This window comes from Rhinopithecus bieti, unplaced genomic scaffold, assembly GCF_001698545.2.
Source record: "Rhinopithecus bieti isolate Rb0 unplaced genomic scaffold, ASM169854v2 scaffold_19966, whole genome shotgun sequence".
Lineage (NCBI taxonomy): Eukaryota > Metazoa > Chordata > Mammalia > Primates > Cercopithecidae > Rhinopithecus > Rhinopithecus bieti.
This window is the reverse complement of record NW_016809923.1, coordinates 1,750,160-1,767,070: the sequence shown is the minus strand read 5'-3', so window position 1 is coordinate 1,767,070 and position 16,911 is coordinate 1,750,160. Positions and strand designations below refer to the sequence as shown.

General features: G+C 34.8%; 1 protein-coding gene and 1 long non-coding RNA gene across 3 annotated transcripts in view; one reads left to right on the top strand and one right to left on the bottom strand.

Annotated features, from left to right (window-relative positions):
- The window catches only part of LOC108541425 (uncharacterized), a 46,007-nt gene extending 43,982 nt beyond the window's left edge, over positions 1–2,025 (top strand). Inside the window, exon 3 of the long non-coding RNA XR_001888960.1 lies at positions 1,903–2,025. This is a non-coding gene — a long non-coding RNA (uncharacterized LOC108541425). The remainder of the gene's footprint in view (positions 1–1,902) is intronic.
- The window catches only part of KCNH7 (potassium voltage-gated channel subfamily H member 7), a 485,293-nt gene that overhangs the window by 257,875 nt on the left and 210,507 nt on the right, over positions 1–16,911 (bottom strand). The gene's annotated exons all lie outside the window — the stretch shown is intronic.

The window sequence follows — 16,911 nt, the reverse complement described above, 5'->3', positions numbered from 1 at the left end:
AACTGGCATAAATTGCATTGTAATTGAAGGTTTTTAAAATAACATGGTACTGGAGAAAGATAATTCTTCTCCTACTTTGAAATATGCCCTAAAATGAACACATGGAGAAAGGAAATTAGATTTACTGATCTATATAACAAGGAAATTTCATCTCATCCTTTACTTGCTCCAGGAAGAAATTAGTATTAACCAGACACAAGCAAAGGTCTTCAGGCCAAAGAGGTTTTGTGATGCCTTAGTTTCTGATGCCTTACCGCATCCTTTCCACACTCTCCTTTCTTTATGTAGGGTGAGGAATGCTCATCTTTTCTCCTTGAGAAATCTTTTCTTTTTTTACTTTTACTCCGGGGTACATATGCGGGTTTGTTACATAGGTAAACTTGTGTCATGGGGGTTTGTAGTACAGACTATTTCATCACCCAGGTATTAAGCCTAGTAACCATTAATCATTTTTCCTGATCCTCTCTCTCATCCCACTTTCTGTCCTTCAATAGACCCCAGTGTGTGTTTTTCCCCTCTATGTGCCCACGTGTTCTCATCATTTAGCTCCCATTTACATGTAAGAACACGTGGTATTTGGTTTTTTGTTGTTGTTGCTGTGTTAGTTTGCTAAGGATAATGGCCTCCAGCTTCACCTAGGTCCCTGCAAAGTACATGAACTTGTTTTTATTTTCAATGGCTGGTTAGTATTCCATGGTGTCTGTGTACCACTTTATTCCTAGATGGACTCCTCCCTCACAGCAGATTGTTGGTTTTTCTGAACATAAGGACCAGCATACACTTTGGACCTCAAGTTCATGAATGGCAGAACACATGGGATAATCATCACTCTTGGGGCGAGGTATAAGGGCAGTAGGAATATGGCATTATAGCATAGAGGATTGGGACAAGGCCAGAACTGATCAATGCCACACTCCCCTCCCCGCCCCACCGCCGCCCAGCCCCCCCACCACCACATACACACAAGTTTTCTGTAAAGTCAGGAACTGTGTGGTGATGTGGTGGAAATAGGAGTCTCCCCCACAGGCTAACAGTGACTTTCCCACCTCACTAGTGGGCTGCTGAATAAGGGAAATACCCTCATGTGGGGCTCTGGTGAGTGGTCCAAAGTAGTTGTGCTTCCATTGGATCACTGGCAAGGCAGACTATGATTGAGGCATTCTAGTGGAAACTCAGAGAATCGCATAACAGAGCCAGCAGCTTCCTTTCCCGGCCATTACTTCCCTGCCATTCCCATTGCCATTTCTTCACCCACCATTGCTGTCAGAGGAAGTGTAAATGTAGGGCCTGATGGGGTTTGGAATCTGTCATGAGGCAGGATGTAGAGGAAAAAGAAGTATAGAAGCAACAAAGTAGGTTAAAATACAGTTGTTGGAGATAAATGAAATACCAGCACAAACTTGCTCAGCTTGCCAGCCTAGTGTTCTTGAAATTCAGCTAAGAAACCTCACTCTGCCCAGGTCCAGCAGCAGTTGACACTAACCTAGCAGTGGTCTTTTACTCTGGGTTTAATATGAATGGTGATGGTGCTGGAGTCACCTTTGCTCACACAAGCTCTCCAAAGTCAATAGTGCACAGTTTTTCCCAATACCACATTCAGTGACATCATGTTAGCAGCTTGCAATTGGCCATAGTAGGAGCATTTACACCCCAGAAATGAGCAAATGCTATAGATCAAGGGTTTTCCTTTCTGTGAGCTGGTTATCAAATGTTTACCATCACACCACTGTTTGAAGTGAATCTTTAGAGACAGGACATTGAATTACTAATAGTGACAGATATAACAATCCTAGAATTTAGATTTACCCAAAAAATATTACATTATAATTGGAAGTAAATGAAGAAATTTGGATCGAGTTGATTTTACTGACTGAAATAAATAATTTGTATTTTGGTTTTCAGAGGCAGAAAATGTTCAAGTGATGACAACATCCAAATATTGATCATGGAGTAACTTACCTAAATGGAATGCATATGAAGCTCCATGGAATTAAGGCAATCAAGAAACTATACGACTTAGGGCCTGGAAAGGTCATCCCATAGGCATGAAAATAACTCAAGGTGATTAAAAACTCATATATGTAAAACTGAGTTAAGTTTTTCAAATACTGAATTGAATTCTCCACAAGGTCCTATACATAGATAAACAATAGCCAGATCTGTGGATCTAGAGCTTAGGGAGCATAAAGGTTCAAAATGCAATTCTGGGAATTATACTCATTGTTATGACATGAAAATATGAAGCTAGATGAGATTATCTAGGAAAAGATGTGGAGTTAGATGGCAGAAGTACACTAAGCACAAGACCTTCAGGAACATTTACAACCAATAGATGCGGGAGAAAGAGGAATAAAAACTAATATTAAAAAAGACATGAAGAAACAAAGATGCGAACAGTTAAAGACACTGGCTTTAGCAATTAGGATTTCCTTCTTCCTAAAAAGATAGTTGTTTCAGGCAGTGGATTAAAATCAGACAATAAAAACACTGAATACAAAATATCACTTTTGAGTGTATTAATAGATGTTGTTCAAAGTAAAAGCAATGATTAAACACAGATTAGCAATATTAATGTAGTGCATTAATATATTCTAAGCAGGTCTAAAGGTTGGGTCAGCCAGGGAAAATAGCACCCGTGAGAAAATAACCTTTAAAAAATAAGATCTCCCAATAAAGATGGAGGTGGGCTACAGTTTTAATCTTAAAGGGAGAGGGTAAAAGTTGGGTGGGGAACATATAAGCAACTCTGTCTTGGTGTTCTGCCAGCCTAATCTCCTGGATCAGGTTCCAGGTAGCTGGGAGAGTCCTGGTGTGGTTGCTGTGGTTCTGAGGTTCCTTATCTGTCACAGGCCCTAGAACCATCACCGTTCATATTAAACCCAGAGTGAAAGACCACTACTAGGTTAGTGTCAGCTGCAGCTGGACCTGGGCAGAGTGAGACTTCATAGCTGGATTTCAAGAACACCAGGCTGGCAAGCTGAGCAGGTTTGTCCTGGTATTTCATTCATCTCCAAAAATTGCATTTTAGGCAATTGAATTTTGTAGGCTGCCACTTATTGTGTTGTAACAGGGTTCTGCTGCACTTTCACCTGTTGAGATGCTTGCCCTCTACCCCTACTAGGAATACCACTATATTACTGACTCTTTGCATTTACATTACATTTTTATTTCTGTACATTGAGGCAAATTGCATTTTTTCCCCTGTGTCTCTGGGTATTTTTTGATCAGAGCAGATCTCCCTGTGATGATTGTGTGTAACAGGGGTGGTTAAGACATGGTAAAAATTTAGAGGAAAAAAAAGTATCTGAATTGTTTCTTATCAATGGATAGATTCTGTATTTAACTCAAGAGTAAAGTTGAAATAAATTCATATACTATTATTTCTTACTTTTAATTTATAAGATTTTGTTTAAAATATTGAATTACAGAAAAATCTGTGAAGAAAATGGTTATTGCTAAAATCATAGAACAATATGTTTATTCCATTTTATCTGAGTTGGTAAATATAGTTATAACCCTCAAAAAGTATCTGAAACATCATAGAAAAAATATTAAAAAGTAACTGTGAGAAACAACACCAGATCATAATGAATCACAGAAAGAAATTAATAGTTTATCGAGAAGGAAGAATTTGAAGTCAGAGTAGAGAAACTAACAGGATTAAGAAGGTAAATGTAGTTTGACACAAGAAATATTAAAGCTTGGCAAGAAATTCTGTTTAAAAATGTTATGAATTAACTCCAAAAATTTAATGGAGATTAACTACCAGAAACCCATGCCAAAAAGAATCATTCCTAATGGTTAAATATTAGAAATGGTCCTGCTACTAAATGTAAGAGAGAAAACTACCAGTGAACATCATATGTCGGTCGTATTCATTTATAGAAAAAGGAAGATAAGTAAATGAATGTGTAAATGTTGGAGAGGAAGGGGCAAATACTCCAAATCATCAGTATTTGGAGATGATGAGGTTATCTAATAGGCAAATCCACATTAATCAACTGAAAACTATTGAAAGACAAAATGATTCAGCAAGATGGTAAGTTTAACAAACTCGATAGCTTTTCCGTAAAGCAGGAATACTCAATTAGAAAATTTAATGGAAAAATAATATCATTGGTAATAGCAACAACACAGCATAAAATACTTGAGAATGAACTGTTAAAGGAAGGTGTATGCCTACATAACGAAATCTGCAAGTTTAACTGATTGTGTAGTGCTGAAAATAACTGAAAGATTACAGAAGTATATCAAATTTTAGGATGTAAAAATCTCAGTTTCATAGGATATCAATTTCCCTCAAAATAATCTATAAACTTAAAAAAGTTTTTACCAAACTTTCAACATTATATTTATAGAACCTGACAAGTTGATTCTACAATTCATATGAAAAAGAAAATATTCAATAATAGAAAGAAACTTTCAATAAAGAATAGTGTCTAAAAAGATACCAAAATATGAATCTATTGTAATTATAACAGGGAGGTTGGCTGAGGATTCCATAATCAATCAATGGAAAAGAATCGATTCCAGAAAAAGACCTATAAATAAATATAAATATATGTTGAATAAGCTTTATTTAAAAATATGAAGAAGGGGTAGACTATTAAATGGTCTTGTGACAATCAGCTAACCATCTAAAATGAAACAAAATTAGATCATATATAGTGATCCATCCTAACAAATAAATTTTATATGAATTAAAAATTCAAATATTAGATAAAATACAGGAGAATGTTTTATAATCAGATGGAGGAAGTTGTAAGGAGGGAAAGACTTTCTAAATAAAATGGAAAACCCAGGAGTTGGAGGAAAAAATTTGGTAGATTTGGCTAAATAAAAATGAAAGACTTTTCCAAAATACAAGAGAAATAAAGGTCACAGCGAGTAACTGCCTTGGAAAAGTATTTGCAAATTTCTTATCAAAAAGAAATTATTATTAATATTTACAATTCATAAAGCTATATAACTAGGATCTTAACTCCTTTTTGTTTTTAGCCTATCACATCATTTATTATTTTACTATCTTTTAGGTAACACACGGGGTTTTATACATTTTCACATTTGTAATGTTAAACCTGTAAGATATATATTATTTCAAATTTTCATTTTAAAGATAAGAAAAATAAACTTGGCTGAAATAATCAGGCTAAGGTTGTATAGTTATATGTACCCCAGCCACTATTTAAACCAAGGTAAAGAATTCCTAACTGCAGTACTCTATGAATTTCCCTTTCTTTGTGCTTATGAAATCTTTTTTCACAGTTTATGGTGTATAATTTAATTTTGTTCATATGTTAATGATGATAAACAGTTGAAAGATTCTGTAGATGTATAACTGTTAATTGTTATCTATGTGATTTAATTTCTTTAAAGTTTAGTATGCTTTCCCTACACCCATCAGATAATATTTTCATCTTATTTCTTGGTGTCATTTTATATAAACCCTTAATCCATCTAGAATTTATTTTTGTTACACAGCACAAATAGAAATGGCAAACTGATTTTTGCAGGAGACCCTTTTTCTATGTTAACTTATTTTACTAGGGGCCATTTTGAATGCATCCATTTAATTCCACATATTATGTGTCTATTCTTATACCTATATTACATTGTTTTACTTATTTCAGCTTGTAATTTGTTTTAATACTTGATAGGGCAATCTTATTATTCTTATTTTTCAAAATTTTCCTGGAAATTATCCACAAGCCATTCAAAAGAAATATGCTTCTCTCCAGCATTGAATTTTTTCATCCAGGAATAAGGCATGCCTTTGCATTGGCTGAAATCTTGGTACATATTGAACAATTTATGTAAGTTTGACAATTTTCTTTGCATAGATCCTTCCCATTTATTGTTAAATATTTTCCTAGAATATGTATTTATCTGTGTGTGTAACAAATGAGTTGTGTGGGAAATTAATGTTACTATATAGTTAATGAGATGTTTTCTGTTCATCGTATCTTCTACTTGTAGCTGTTACTCATTGCTGTGTAATATAAGGACATTGTTTTCCTTTAGCAGCAGCAGTAAAGACTATATTTTTATATTGTTGAAATTCAATAGTCTTTTTAAAGCACTATTAAATACTATTAAATACCAGTCTCTGTGCTAGGAGTAAGAAAATATGGGTAACACAGGGTTCTCTTTCCTTGTATAGGTAATACAGAGACTTCGAAAGCATGCAGGTCCTGGTAGAAAGGCATGCCATCTTTATATCAGCAGCTAGAATGACATATTGACAAGGGACATATTGACAAAGGGCAGAAAAAATATTGGCACTTAATTATATCTTTCAACATCTTCACAGCAATTAGCACATTGTCTTATCCTAGCAACAACTACAGTAGTATCAGCTACAAGTTACTGTCTTTCATGTGCAAGTGTTGCAACAGGAACTAAGAATATTGCCATTAATCTTCCTACCAACCTATCAGGTGAGCATTGTAATCTCTGTTTCACCGATGAGGGGACTGAGACTCAGGGCCTTAAGGAATGTCTCTGCTGTTACTGTGCAAGTCCAGCAGGTCTGTGCGCTTAGTATTCTTCCATTATGCTTGCTGCAGACAGAGTCGATGATTATAGGAGGGAATAGGCAACAAAAGGAAGTCATTGAAAGTCAATAAGAAAAAGACCTGTCACCTTTCACTAACTTGAAATATAAGACTATTTTTCTTTACTTTGCGCTTCTTGATGAAAGATGATAAATTGGGAAGGTAGCTAGACAATAGCCAAATAATATTAAAATAGTCAGAAAACCAACACCTTCTGTTCCCTTTATTCTTTTGTAAAATATAGCACCACACTATCTAACATGTGGCTACTTAATTTTACATTTAACTTAATTAAAATTAAATAAAATAAATAATGCAGTTCTTCTATTATACCAACCATATTTCAACTGCTTAATAGCTACATGTGGCTAGTAGTTACCATGTTTGATGGTGTAAAAAAGTTTTATCATTACAGAAATTTCTATTGGACAGTGTTGATTTAGCATATCTGACCCAGAGGTCATATTCTGCAATTGCTTTATAATTTCATTTTCTCAGAAAATATTTAATGTATGCCAGGATATGAGCTAGACATGGGGATATAAAATAGGTGAGACAGTTTCCTTCCTTAAGTTTTTCAAAATCCAGTGGCAGATAAATGAAATGAAGTTGCTATTCTTGGGAAAATAATAATAATAAATAGTAATAATAATAGGTTCCCAAGATATTACTATACTTTTTCTGGTCTCTTTCCCTATAGAATTGTTGCCTGTTTCAGATTGTGTAATCATTGCTTATTCCAGATAGATCTAGGGTGGTCTGAATTATCTATTGCCTCAAGAATCTATGTGTTTAGTCCAGATTTTTGGCTTTAAAGTTTTGCAAATCTCAGCGATGATTTTACACCCACCCACGCAGGCCTAAAATTGCTGCCGTGCACATATCTGAATCACAATTCCTGCTAATTCTTTTTGAATAATAACTATGTTGGTCGTGATCTATTCATCTCTTCTTTGTCTTTGTTGTCTAATGAAAAAGACAAAATCTTGACCTAGAATGTTTCTCCATTTTATCTTGCGCAAAATGACCACTGACAAAATTTTCAGTGAGAGTGCAGTTCTTTGCTATTAAACATTTGAAATTTTTAACTTTTGAGAAGCTACTGAAAAATGCTGTTGTTTTCTCACACAAGAAAGCTCAAACTCCCTATGAGTTTTCATCTACAAGCCAGAGGGATTTTGGAAACATCTTGCTGCCAGAAAAGCTATCAAATAGCCTCCTTAGTGGGCTCTCTCTTACGAGTAATTCTTTTTCTCACTTTACAAAATACATCAAAAGCTCACTTTACTTCTCTTGGAAGAGCCCATGTCCATTTCATTAGAGCTTCCTTTTTGACACCTACGTTGGTTTCAGGTGTTTTAGAATCTATGCATAAAATGTATCCCTTCCAAATTGATGTTCAAATAAAATAGTTATTTAGCATATTTTTTTCCATTTGGCAATGAGATTTTATGGGGTGGTATTATTTCACGAAGAAAGCCTAAAATTAGCACTATCAAATCAAGGGTAAATTAGAATCTCAGCCAAAGATAGAAACAGAAAAGAAGAAATTATTATGTGTATCTAAAACATTCGTCTTCTTCTGAGAAAAGATTTGTTGTTGAATGTTGTGTTGCCCAGCATTTACCTGGATCGTTCTGTTTGTAAGACAGTCATTGTAGCTGTTGCCAAGTGCTGTCAACCAGAAAGCCAATATCAGGTCAATTACCGCTTCCTGCTAGTTGTTGGACTCTCATTGTGTTTCCTAATCCATGCAAAATCAGCCTTGGCTAGTTTCTTATGCTCTTTCTTTTTCACTGTCTAGATAAAATTTTCTTTTTTGTTCCCAGGCCTGGATGATTCAAAGCACCAGCATTTTAATTCTAAACCAAAAACTGAACATAAAAGTTCACTGACATGACATAGTCATCACATACTTCATATCACATCACAAGTGCACATTTTTTAAAACTGATTATAATCGGTTGCTTTTTGGTATTTTTTCACACAAATGGAAGCAATACATTTCATTAACATGGATGGAAGCAAATGACATCACTGGATTAGCCTATAAATCCCTTGAGGGTAGGAAACAAAGCTATTTATTCTATTTTCCTCCAATGGCCCAGGTTTTGAATGTTGCTCTGCAAGGCTACCCTGACACATTTTACTGAGTAACAGATCTTGCTTTGCCATTTACAATTTTACTGTCAACCCTTTGTGGTTATTCAATCCGTTTCTTCACTTAATCTAGGGCCACTTGGCTGCTTGCCACCACCCTCCCCACCATTCTTTCAAACTATGGAATCTTATAGGACTACGTTTAAAGGAATTCATTAGAGACTCAATCAAGAAAACTCAATATTGGGTTTTTTTTTCTTCTTTACTCCTCACAATCCCCCATGACTTTGCCTACATCAAAATGTGCCTTCCTGCACCTCTTTTTCTCATCTCTGAAAGTTGATAGTGCCATTTTCCATGTTAATGGTTAGGGGAATTCCATCCTCTTGTTTTCGTGTGGGGAATTTCCACATTTCTAGTCTCTTTCCATACCACTTAATCCTTCCCTATGTGACCTGTTCTTCTTTCCTTTCCTTTGCCAGGGCCTGTGGAGTAAGGCAGTGATTCCCCTTGCAACTTTCCACGTAGGTGTCTGCTTGGCAGACTATCCCCTGGATCATCTTGCATTAGTGGAAGAAATATACCCAATAGTTCCAAGTGGCCAAACATCTAAGCCTTGTTCTCTAATCCATTTAACTAATTAGAAAGCTCATATGCTATCAACTGATATATTAGTAAAAGGATAAAACGTTTTACTTAGAAAGAAGAAATGAGTTAGGAGCTGTCTTGTACATCTATGACAATAGTTAGAAACAACATATTATATGATTTTAAGTGTTCTCATGATAAAACAAGTATATGAGGTAACACTTTTGATAATTTGCTTGATTTAGTCATTCCATAATGTAGACATATATCAAAAGATCATGTTGTACATCATAAATATATACAATTTTTATTTAAAAAAAACAAAACAAAGAAATTGATGTACTGATCTCTATCTGATCTTGGAAAGATAGAGAAGAGATGGTTGTGATTTATTAACTCCTTCAGATCCAGACATTAACATGTTGGTTTACATGTAAGTTGATGAAAAGTTCTAGTGTGTTACATCTCTTAGTGCTTGTGTTTGAATTATCTTTTGATAGTATCATGTGAGAAATGACATTTTAATTCAAAGGGGTTACCATGATTGAGGGAATTCAGACTCAATGGCAAACCTATGGAGGAGCATTTTTTAAATAGGATGCACCCCTCACATTTTATTGTTGAATGGGAAGCACACTCTAGCAATAGTATAATACTTGAGGATAAAGTTCTTGGCTAGATTGTTTTTGACATCGAGGTGATAATCGCAACATGATCTGGAGGTACTGCTTGGGCATTTCTAGCTTTACCTTCGAATACCGAGGATTGTGCTGTAAAAGTGCTTATGGTCAATGACAAACCTCATAGGAAGACAAAACAGTCACTGGAGACACATAAAATTAGATTCTGCCTTAGATTGGTGCCCTTGGGAAAGGATTTATACTTAGTCATCAGTTGCATTTTTTTATACTGATTTTAAGTCAGTTTTTCAAATGTTGATTTGAATATCAATATGAGGTCATTTTATATGCATTGCTGTTTGGAGTACTTTTAACAGAAAATATGAATGGCTTGGAGTTATAACAAATTAAATTTCTGCATTTTGAAAGCAGAAGAGAAATTTTCTAGCACTGTTACTGAACCTTATTGATAAACAAAATGTCACGTCATTAACTCTGAACAGTTGATGAAATAGTAATAAAGAGCAAGAGCTTAAAAAGTAGCCAGCAGCTAAGATCAAAATATCAAAGTCAAAAGAAGCATTATTACATGTATTTGATGACTATCAGCAATATGTACTAGAAAAATGGAGTTAGTTATTTCCAAGGAATATGAAATTTCTGTGTGCAAACGTTTACTCTCTGGCTGGTGACCCAACTCAGATCGGTAAGAATAAATTAATAGATAATTGAAAGCATACCAGACTAAGGGCAGTTCTAAACTGGGGAAGACCAATCAATAAGAGGTCCTTGAGAAAGTAGGTTTAGTCCAAGCATTAAACGGGAAACGGAAATTCACTGGTAAACTGCAAGCTATTTTTAACATATTCACACACAGCCATCTATCCACATAAATCAGGTTTGCCAAACTTGGCACTATTATCATTTGAACATTACTAATAATTATTTGTTATGGGGGATGCTGTCTTGTGCATTGTAGGATGCCTAGCACAATCCCTGGTCTCTCTCTATTAGATACTAATAGCACACTTCCCCCTACCACCAGCTGTGGCAACTAAAAATATCTCCAGACATTAACAAACATCCCTTCATATTGGGGAAAGATCATTCTTTTCATCCCAGTTGAGAACAACTAAATACATTCTTACAAGAGAATCTTTCATTCGACACTATTTTATCTAACAGTAACAGTAATGATAGCTAAACTTTAAATTCTTACCTTGTGCTAAACATTTTACTGGTGCTATCTCATTCGGTCCGCACAGATAGGTAGACACTTTTATTATCAATTCATTAAAAATATTACATTGAAATTTATTGAATGAATAAATGTCTTGTACCATTTTGCAGATCAAGAAACTGAGACTCGGAGAGTTTAAGAAACTTGCCCAAGGTAACACTACCAGAAATGGATAGAGTGAGGAATCACAGCTAGTTCTGACTAACCCTAAAGCTCATGCATACAAGTAGCACATTACAAGGTTTTTCAGTATAGTCTTTACCTGGCCTGTTATGAAAATTTAAAAAAGCATTAAAATAGCTGACATAATAGCTAACCATAATAACAAAATTACAATGTCAGAGAGTCTGAAAGACTGAATGTCTTTCCCCTAAGACTAGGAACAGGTAAAATGTCCAATCTCACAACTCTTATTGAACATGGTGCTAGAAATTCTAAGGTAATAAGGCAAGAAATGGAAGCACAAGCATCCAGAATGGAAAGGATGAAATAAAACTGTTCCTACTTGTAGTTCACATGATCGCATACAAAAAGCCTAAGGAATCTACCAAAAATCCCTTCTGAACTAATAAATGAGTTTAGTAAGGGCACAGGATAAATATACAAAAGCCCCATTATATTTACACATACTAACCATGAACCAAAATTAAAAATGTAACACAATTTCCAATCACCACCAAGACTGAAATACTCAGGTGTCAATCTAACAAACATGTATAGCACCTCTGTGCCAGAAACTACACGATGCTGATTTTAAAAAATCAAATATTTAAATAAATGTAGTGACAAAATGTGTTTATGGATTGGAAGACTCAATAGTAATGATTTCAGTTCTCCCCAAATTGCTATACAGGTTTAACACAATTCTTGTCAAGATCCCAGCAAAATATTTTTTATGTAGATATAGACAATATTTCATGAATTTTTATATTGAAAAGCAAAGGAGGTAGAATAGTTTTAGAGCAATTTGAAAAAGATTAATTAAAATGGAAATAATTAGCCTATATGATTTTGAGACTTACTATATAGCTACACTAATCAAGATTGCATGTTATTAGTGGAAACATAGATGCATAGATCCATGGAACATAACAGAGTACCCAGAAATAGACCCACATAAATATGCCTGCCTATTTTTTTTAAGTTATAAAAATGATAGGTTAAAAAAAATGAAATTCGACCCAAACCTCAAATCTTATACAAAAATTAACTCAAAATGTATCACAGGCTTAAATGTAAAATATACGTCTACAAAACTTTCAGAACAAAACATGGAAGAAAATCTTCAGGATCTGGAATAGGCAATAATTCTTAGACTTGACACCCAAAAGATGATACATAGAAGGAAAAATTGGCAATTTGGACTTTGTCAATATCAAAACTTTTTACTGCAACAATTATGTTAAGAAGATAAAAAAGGACAAGATATAGTGTGGGAGAAAATATTCATAATGACATACCTAGTAAAGGACTGGTATCTAGAATACGTAAAGACCTCTCAAAGCTCATCAGCAAAAGAAACAGACAACCCAATTAGAAAATAGATAAAAGTCATGAAGTGATGTTTCACTGAAAAGCATATTCAGATGGCAAATAATCACATGAAAAATGTTCCATCTCATTAGCCATTAGGGAAGTACAATTTAAAACCAAAATGAGATATCACCATACATCTGTCAAAATGGCTAAATTAAAAAACACTGATAAAATCAGATGCTGGTGGGGGCTGGAAAAACTGGATCACTCAGACGTAGATAGTGGGAAGGTAAAATGATAAAGCCATTCTGGAAATCAGTTTGACAAGTTCTTTAAAAACTCAACAGAGAACTACCATATGACCCAGCAATTACAGTCCTGGAACTTATGCTCACATAAAACCTCTACATGAATGTTTATGGTAGCTCCATTTATAATAGCCAAAACCCATAAATAACAGAGATGACCTTTAACAGATGAACAGTTATACAAACTGTGGTACCTGTATATCATGGAATACTACTCAGCAATAAAATGAACTACTGATATATGCAAAAACCTGGGTTAATATCCAGGAAATTAAGTTGACTGAAAAAAGCCAATACTAAAAGATTACATTGTATGTGATTCCTAGGCCAGGTGCAGTGGCTCACACCTATAATCCCAGGACTTTGGGAGGCCGAGATGGGAGGAACTCTTGAGGTCAGGTCAGGAGTTCAAGATCAGCCTCCAAAAAAAAGATTGCATAGTATTTGATTCCTCTTACACAACATTCTTCAAGTGACAGAATTACAGAAGTGAAGAACAGGCTAGAGGTCAGTGATTAAGGAAGGGTTGGGAAGTGATTATAAGGGCAAACTAGCTATGAGGGAAATGTTTTGTATCTTGATTACATAGATGATAATATCTTGACTGCTATCCTGTAGTGTAGTTTTGCAAATGTTATCATTGGTGGAAACTAGTTCTGCAAAGTGTTATCATTGGTGGAAATGGAATCTCTCTACATTATTTCTCACAACCACATTTTTTACAATTATCCCAAAATAAAAAGCTTAATTTAAAAATATGACATAGGTACTGGGGAATTTAGACATTTAATAACTGGAAGGCCTTTCTTAGCCATTTCAGTTTCAGTGGAGCCCCAATGGTCATTTTATTTTTTTTGCTCGTAAAGAAACAGGAAAATGATGTGGCCACTCAGAGGACATCTTTCAAATGAAACTAAAGACTCTTCAGCCCAATAAATTCCAATAGTTAAGTATAGAGTACAAGAGTTTTTGCCGTGGTTAAATTCAAGATCTCAAACCTTAGCCATTTTTTCATAATTAAATACTTCACAGAGACTGCTTCTGTCTGGACTCTTAAGGCACTCAATTTGTAAGCTCAACTCAGCTAGTATATTAATTACAACAATAAATGTGTATTGATTATCCTGTTAGGCCCTGAGCTAAAACACTGCCTTTACATCATTATCTTGTCATTTAATATTTATTCTTTTACATTTTCATTTGCACATGCTTTTCTTAAAATTTAACATATGAGTTGTACAGCCCTTAAGTTAATTCTTGTCTCTGAATCTTGTCTCTGTATGTACCATGACCCTATTACAAGGTCTTATGTGCAGTAGGCATATTGCACATATTTCTGAGTTGCTTAACTGAAAGATTCTCAATTCAGCTATTCATAGTACTTCCAAAGGAAAAGGCATAGCATACATTGTGGGCTCTTGGAGAAATGTATTGTTGTCAATAGTTGAATGATTCATGGAGGACCATTTCTGCTGTTACAGTGCTTCTTTCATTTATATCACACTGTGGTGACTCCCAGCAGCAAGAGAATACCTGGCAGCAGAAACACCTGTACATGTCTGTTGGAAGCCACAGATGTGCTTTAGGGCTGCAGTGACACTTGCCTAACTCAAAATCCACATCAGCATGCACCTGTGTTCTTGCTATTCCTGTAGAATGGAGGGTGGATAGCCAGGAGGCTGAAGGAAGCACTAAGTAACCAGAAAAGTGCTAAGGAAAATACCACAGATTTCCTTCTGTATTTAATTTTATGCTGAAACAGTTTAACCAGGCATAACATACTGGTCAAATTATGGGAACTAGGGGAAATGTAAGATGAAAGAATGCACACGGTTTGAGAATTTTAAGAATATTTTATAGAGTGCAATGAAGATAAAATAGAAATACTTATGCAATTAAAGCTTGAAACTGTACACAGCCCAAGCTATTATTTAGAGAAACCCGGACTTAACAGAATTTCTTCCTTTGAAATATTTTAATGACTCTAAGAATTGCCATTCCAGTGTTTTATGGTAATTTTCATCAAATAATGCTAAGGCTGTTCACCTTCCAAACTTTTTGTATCAAGCAGGACAGCAGACTGGCTCAGAGCAGCCCCAGGTGATGATCATTCAGACTATTGATTTCTTTTTAGCTAGCACACTGAGGAATTTATCAGAACCTATTTGCAAAATAAACAAACAAAACAGACAAACAAAAAAACAAAATAAACCTCTCAGAATTTTTTTTTACTCTAATTACACAGTAAATTAAGGTAAAAATATTAGGAAAAGTATTTGTGAAAATTTATAGCTGAAATGAAATTGCATTTACATTATAGAAAAAGTAAAATGGATTTAATTGTTTAAAGAAAAATGATTAACAGCCGGGCGTGGTGGCTCACACCTGTAATCCCAGCACTTTGGGAGGCCGAGGATGGAGGACCACGAGGTCAGGAGATCAAGACCATCCTGGCCAACACGGTGAAACTCCAATTCTACTAAAATACAAAAAATTAGTCAGGCATGGCAGCGCACATCTGTAGTCCTAGCTACTCGGGAGGCTGAGGCAGGTGCATCGCTTGAACTCGGGAGGTGGAGGTTGCAGTGAGCCGAGATCATGCCACTGCACTCCTGCCTGGTGACAGAGCAAGACTCCATCTCAAAAAAAAAAAAAAAAAGAAAAGAAAGAAAAGAGAAAAAAATGATTAATGGAGCAGACTGATATATTAGTAGGCAAGAGTTGTCTGGACCTTTAAAAATACTGAGTCACACTCAGAGGATAAAGGGAACATTATAATGGAAAGTTCTAGCTAGTTATTTAGTGGGCAAACACCATGTCCCCTTCAGTTTGTGGGCCTGGAGTCACCACCATACTGCTCTTTTCTACTTAACTATCTTTTCTGTGGTATGTTTCTTTCTTATCTGCGTTTCCCTCCTACCCCCGCCCCTCACATCATCTGTCCACAGTAAAAGGAAGTCCTTTGGACAAATTCAGAAAACAAATGGACTTGAGAAAAGACTGCATTGTATTTGTGCTATTTATAATGACTCACTCAGTATCAACAAATAATCTGTTTCTCTGAAAGCAAATTAGCAAGTAAGAAGTAAGAAGTCATTTAAATGAGAGGAAACTGATAGTGGTGTGTCTTTTTAGTATATTAAAGGTTTTTTTTAGTAAAGTTGCTCACGTAAAATAGTTAAAAGTGACTAATGATCCCACCCCAGAACAATACCCAGTAGTGTTACACATTGGATCTATTTATTTTTATCAGTTAAAAGCTTCCTTAGTTTTATCACAACATATCTACAATTCTTTCTGTCCAAAATGGTGTGCTAAGCCATCCTGTCCTGAATATAACCAAAAAGGTACTTCAGTGGTTTGAAATCTGACCAACATTAGGATTTATCCAAAGTCCAAATGTAAGATTTTACCTATCAATACTTAGATAGTAAGAGAAAATAGCCATTCATTTTATTAATAACTTTTAGTTAAGCAGTCACAATTTAGAATAAACTCCTTCTTTTTTGTACTAATGTGTCACATACCTAGGGGGAAGAAACCTCTTTGCTTTGTCTTTTCCAAACAAAATGACACTAATTGCTTTCCTCAGAGGTCCTATTTTTTCTTTAATTATTTTAGTTTATCTTCTCCAAAACCCTTTAAACCACCTTACAGCAAGTGAAGACTATATTTAATGCACTGCTTCATTAAATTGCAAACACTGCAAAATATGCAGAATTCCTATATAACCAGGGTTATTTGACTTTAGAAAATAACAATCTTGTGAATAAAATTTAGTCAATATGTGTGTGTGTGTGTGTGTATATATAAATGTTTAAAAATCATTACTATTTTGCCTACTTATATTTAACTATTGTTTCTCTACAATAAGTACAACTTTTCTGCTCTGTTTTGGCAAAATCAGTGTATGTTTGAGAAGATTTATGTTTTAAAAAATCCCCATGGCAGTACTTTGTTTCACCTCTGCTTGACTGAGTTTATATTTATTGTAGCTTTTTTTTTTTTTTTTTTTTTTTTTTTTT